This window comes from Camellia sinensis, chromosome 12 (assembly GCF_055761805.1).
Source record: "Camellia sinensis isolate YWXY chromosome 12, ASM5576180v1, whole genome shotgun sequence".
Lineage (NCBI taxonomy): Eukaryota > Viridiplantae > Streptophyta > Magnoliopsida > Ericales > Theaceae > Camellia > Camellia sinensis.
In genome coordinates, this window is record NC_138972.1 from 92,489,098 (window position 1) to 92,494,897 (window position 5,800).

The window sequence follows — 5,800 nt, forward strand, 5'->3', positions numbered from 1 at the left end:
AACCTTTTGTTGCCCACAAAGGCACTATGAGTGGCTAGTTATGCCTTTTGGACTTAAAAATGCACCTTTCATATTTCAGCATAAGATGGGTAGTATATTTAACAAATATAATTTCGTGTTGGTATACATAGATGATGTATTAGTATTTAGCCCAAATAAAAATAGCCATATAGATCATTTATATGTAGTATTAGACGAATTTATAAACAATGGAATAATAATTAGTAAAAGAAAAATGATATTAAATAAACGTCATATAGAATTTTTAGGAATGGACTTAGAAGATGGAAAAATAAGACTACAACCACACATAGTAAAGAAAATTTTAGACTACCCATATAAATTAGAAGATAAAAGACAACTTCAGTCATTTTTAGGAATTCTAAATTATGCAATGTACATACCTAACCTTAGTAAGATAATTGGACCATTATATAGCAAGACCACACCCACATGACAAAAGTATTTTAACCAACAAGATATAGCATTGGTAAGGAAAATTAAAGATATTTGTAGGAAGCTACCCGACTTACAACTTCCTTCAGAATCAAAGTATATAGTCATAGAAGCAGATGCAAGCTAACTAGGATGGGGAACAGTACTATTAGCTAAACCTAATAAATATGATAGTAAAAATAAAGAACATATCTGTCGATATAGTTCCGGAAAATTTAAATAAAAAGATACAACTATGACTAGTTTAGATTTTGAAATATTAAGAGTAGTATATGCAATAAATAAATTCTGATTATTTTTACACAAACCTTTCACAATTAGAACCGATTGCGAAGCTATAGTCCAATTTCACAATTAAGTTAATGAGCGTAAACTTAGTAGTAGGAGATGGGAATTGTATGGTAGGACAAGGATATAAAGTAGAACTTGAACAAATTAAAGGGAGTGATAATAAGTTAACATATTGGCTAAGTAGGAAAATCTATTTAGAAAAAGAAAATAATCAGTTTAATTTTTGTGCAGATAATGGAGAACAACAAAACAATGAGCTTTGGAGGATTTGCTCTACCCATCTATGAGGGCAGAGCCATGTTCAAACCATTAACAGGAATCCAGCTAGACCCTGTTCAACAATGTCTTTTAGATAACCTTTGGATTAACCTTAACCACCAGCTAAACGTTTGTAAGTTCTAAACTCTCTCAGTATATACTTTTCAAAAATCCAAAATAAACCTTTATCTAAAAGTTTTTCCTTCTATGTCATAGCTAAAGGAGCCAAACCTGGCATGTACCATGACTGGATAAAAGTTGAACCTTTAGGCAAAAATTTTCCCTCACTCCAGTTTAAAGGATTTTATGATTTTGAGTCAGCCAGTACATATGCCCTCAGACAAACAGGAACCAGTTACGTTATTAGCCAGGCAGCTAAAGATTATCTGGACACATTGGGCATGATGCAGTCATCTATTCTTGCTACAAGTGAAGTTCCAGTCAGCTAGATAACAGGATATTGTAGTACTAACCCTCAACCTAATACAAAATCACAAAATTCTTTTCAATTGTGCAAACATTGCGAAGGCCTTACCAAAAATTTCAAGAAAATCATGGATAAAGGCAAAAGAGTCAGTGAAGAGCTAGACCAACTTTGAAAAGAAGAAAAACAATTGAAAGCGACCATTCGAACCCTAAAGAAATCCAAGAAATCAGGTAACTCACCAATAAAGAATTTGATCAATTGAGTGCTAGAATGTATTTTTTCAGGCATTCTATCATTCAATCTTTTTGTGAGAAAAGCCACGAAGTCGAAGATATTAAACCTTATATATACACCCTAGTTGAGGATAGTGGAAATAATGAGCTAATTACTGTACAATACTTTCTCCAGGACCTTTCTATAACAGGAGTTCAGTGCCCTCGTATAGCATATCAATGGACTTATCTCTACAATGATGAAGAACAACCATGAATACAAGAAAGACTATATAGAGAAAGGCTATAATGTTTTGGAAGATGTCATTTGTAATCTCGCCTTTAGCTTCTATCTTTGCTAGATAAATCTAGCAACTTTTGAGCCACTAAAGATAGCAATTAAAGGCAAAACTCGTTGTCTAACAGCAGCACAGTTGTTAGATTACAGTTTTGTCTCTAGAATAATTTTTTCATTAGATAGATAATTTTGGAAATAAACTTGCTCATTCAATACTTTGTATAATGGAAGAGCATCATCCATTTGTTGAAGTATTAATTGGTAGCAAGCTACTAGAATGGAAAGGAATAATGTGTATTCTCGCCAAGCATAAAATGTACCTCAGAGGAACCTCAACATTTCCAGGATACCCAGGAATTTTTAACCAAAAGCCTTGACCATGCAAAAACTTTTCACTAAAAGATCAGCTTAATAAATGGAGAAAATTTGCTAATAATCCTTTATTAGCTTATAATGGAAACTACGGTCATCTCGTCTGTGAGGATAAAAATCACAAAAGATAAAATTATGTAAAATTTATAAAAATTAATAAAAACTACATGATTAATTCTTAAAAATTAATTTTACATGATCATCATCCAAATACAAAATAAAAATTAATTTGGTAAAAAAAATAATAAATGTCTAAAAGATTTATCAATTTTATAAAATTTTATCTTTAGTAGGTAGACATAATTTTAAAAAATTCAAAAATAATTTTTTGACATTTATTTTTGTCAAATTAATTTATATTTTAGCAAATTGACGAATTTGTCCTTGAAAAATCCAATAGTATCTTCAATTGTCCCTATTTGAAACAAGATTCAAAATTCAGGGTCAAATGTGTCATAATTGAAAAGTCAGGAACCAAAGTGACACAAACTCCAAACTATAGGGACCGTTGGTGTAATTCACCCCTGATTAAATTAAGCATAATAATTAGCCTTAAGCAAATTTGATTAGCCAAGCATATATAAGAGCCTATTTACACTCATGCTCATTCTTTTTAAGCTCATTTTCATAACTTGGCTGAAAATATACTCTAGAGAGACAGACGATTGTAGAGAGAGGGAGAGAGTGCAATTGGAGATTTGAGCTCACAACTTGAAGACTTGAAGAATTAGGCTCAAAGACTAGCCCAATTAAGGAGATTGAAGCTTCTAGATGAGCAATTAAACTCTAGAGTATGAGTTAAGTTCATAAAATGAGAATTCAAAGTATATATGAAGTTAAATACGTGAATTAAGCTTAATTGGATGAATTAGAGATCATTAGATGCATGCATATAAGAATTGGCCATAATCTTTCATCTTTAGATGCATGCATGTTGATCATGTTGTCTTGAGGGTTGTTTGACACATGCATGTAAGAATTTCCATGCATTGAAGCTTAATTTCAAGCCTTGAAGCTTGTTTATGCAAGATACAAAACATAGAATGTGTATACATAAAGTTTATGGTTTGAAATTTGTTAAATTCATGGGATTTTGAACTATGGTTATGAGTTATCTTCAAAAATATGTTTTTGGGAGTGTGCTTGCATATTTGAGTGTATTATACATAAATTGGACCATTGGAATTGTGTTTTGGACTATAAACAGAATTCTGGAAATTTCAGAATTCGACATGTCCGCTCGAGCGGAGAAAGTCTCGCTTGAGCGTGAAAATTAAGCTCCTAGAAGTTTTGTAGAGATTTGCACGGTGGCTCGAGCGGCAAATGTTGCGCTCGAGTGAACCTTGTTTTGCAAGACTCCTCGCTCGAGCGTCAGAAGTCTCCATTGAGCATAAAATTCATGCAACCAATACTTTTACAAAGTTTTATAGGTCACTCAAGCAACCAAAGCTACGTTCGAGCGGAGAGCCCCGTTTCAGAAGTTTTGAAAAGTTGTTTTATGTTTCATTTTCCGTCTCTTTCTTTTCTAAGCACTTTTAGGCATGCATTGAACATTGTAAATGAACTAAAGGGATAAGAAAAAGGGCTAAGAGAAATAAATAAGTTAAGAACGGATTGAATTGTTTGTGACCCAATGTGTTATGAAATGTGTAGGGTCAAGCACGAGGGCAAATCCATCGACGAAACACTATGAGTAATATTTTAGTAAAGTTACTTTCAAGTATGCTATTTTTCAAATGCTACTTCTGTATAAGCTTCATGGATTTGTTTATTTGAATTATGAATGAGTATCCTATATGCCTAATTTTTGTATTAAGCTTTGTGAAGGATATGATTTAGGCCCAAGGCCGCTTGGTATATCTATGAATTGGGTTTGAGGTCGTTTGTTATATATGTTTGATAAGGACATGAATGGGTCTAAGGCTATTTGAATACAAATGCATTGGGCCCAAGGTCGTTTGAGTATGAATATGATTATGATCACAAGTATGAAATGCACATAAATATGAATGTGAAAATAATGGGCTAGAGGCCATTTGATACGATGATTGGGCCTGATACCGTTTGACATGAATGAATTGGGCCCAAGGCCATTTGAAATGAATGAATTGGACCCGAGGCCATTTGATAAGAATGAATTGGGCCCGAGGCTGTTTGATAAGAATGAATTGGGCCCGAGGCCATTTGATAAGAATGAATTGGGCTTGAGGCCATTTGACATGTTGGGCGAGAGGCCATTTGATATGTTTGGGCCTGTGGCCGTTTGATATATTTGATAGAAATATGAATGGGCCTAAGGCCATTTGATGTGTTTGACAAAGAGATGTTCAAACCCAGCCTCAGTAAAGGATGTGAGAGAAATCCAAGTTTGGTATTATTTGTTGGGCTTTCGCCCACTCTTATTTATATGTATGTAGGTGAGCAAAGAGATGTTCAAACCCAGCCTTAGTGAAGGATGTGAGAGAAATCCAAGTTTTTATGAAGTCATCCTGAACGTCTCACGCACGAGACTTTGTTTTTTGTTTTACCCCTTTTGCTATCTTGGTGATTTCGTTGAATCATCTATGTCTATAAACTTTTTGTTTGGCTGACTGCATGTCTGAAAGTTCCTGGATGTACAAAATGTTAACTCTGTCTATATGTGTGAATTATTATGGATGCTTATGAATTGATTTTGCCATGCCATGTAAGCACAGCTCTTTGGACAAAATTTTTTAAGTCTGCTTCCGTTTTGGCCCCTTTATTTCTATAGAGATATCATTTAATTTCGTTTGAGGGCATAGGTAATCTTATGATTACTGGCTAGTTATGACCTTAATCTATAGGGACGGGTTCGGATCATGACAGAATAGTATCAGAGTACAAGTTAATAACTCACACACTTGTCCAAATGAGCAGTAAGCATCTAGACGGAATCGAGGATGCGTTCATGTGATAAGTATGAACTTGAAGGCATTGAGCATATGTTTAAATGTTTTGAAATGAATGACTGTGTGCTATATGCATTGTGGTGTATTTGAATATTTATGCTCTTTTGTATATGTATACTTGTGGACATTTTTTGTATATAGAATAATGTAAGTTTAATTAGATAATGGTGAGAATAAGAGTAGATGAATTAGAGGAGTCCTCTACTTCCAGAATGGATAAGATTGAAAGATTAATACAGGAAATAGCAGAGACGTTGAGACAACAACAACAGTGGCAACAGTCGTACCCTCCACCTCTGGTACTACTTGTACAAGACTTGCAAAATGATAACTGAACAATAGCCCTCACCAAAGAGTTTAAGAAAATGAAACCACCATTGTTTCATGGAGGATTGGATCCACTGAAGACTGAAGCATGGCTCCTTGGAATAGAGAAATTGTTTGAGGTGTTTCCATGTCTAGAAACAGAGAAAGTATTGCTAGCCACCTTTACACTGGAAGATAAAGCGAGAATGTGGTGGATGTTGATGTGTAAGAATCATAAAGATATTGGTTG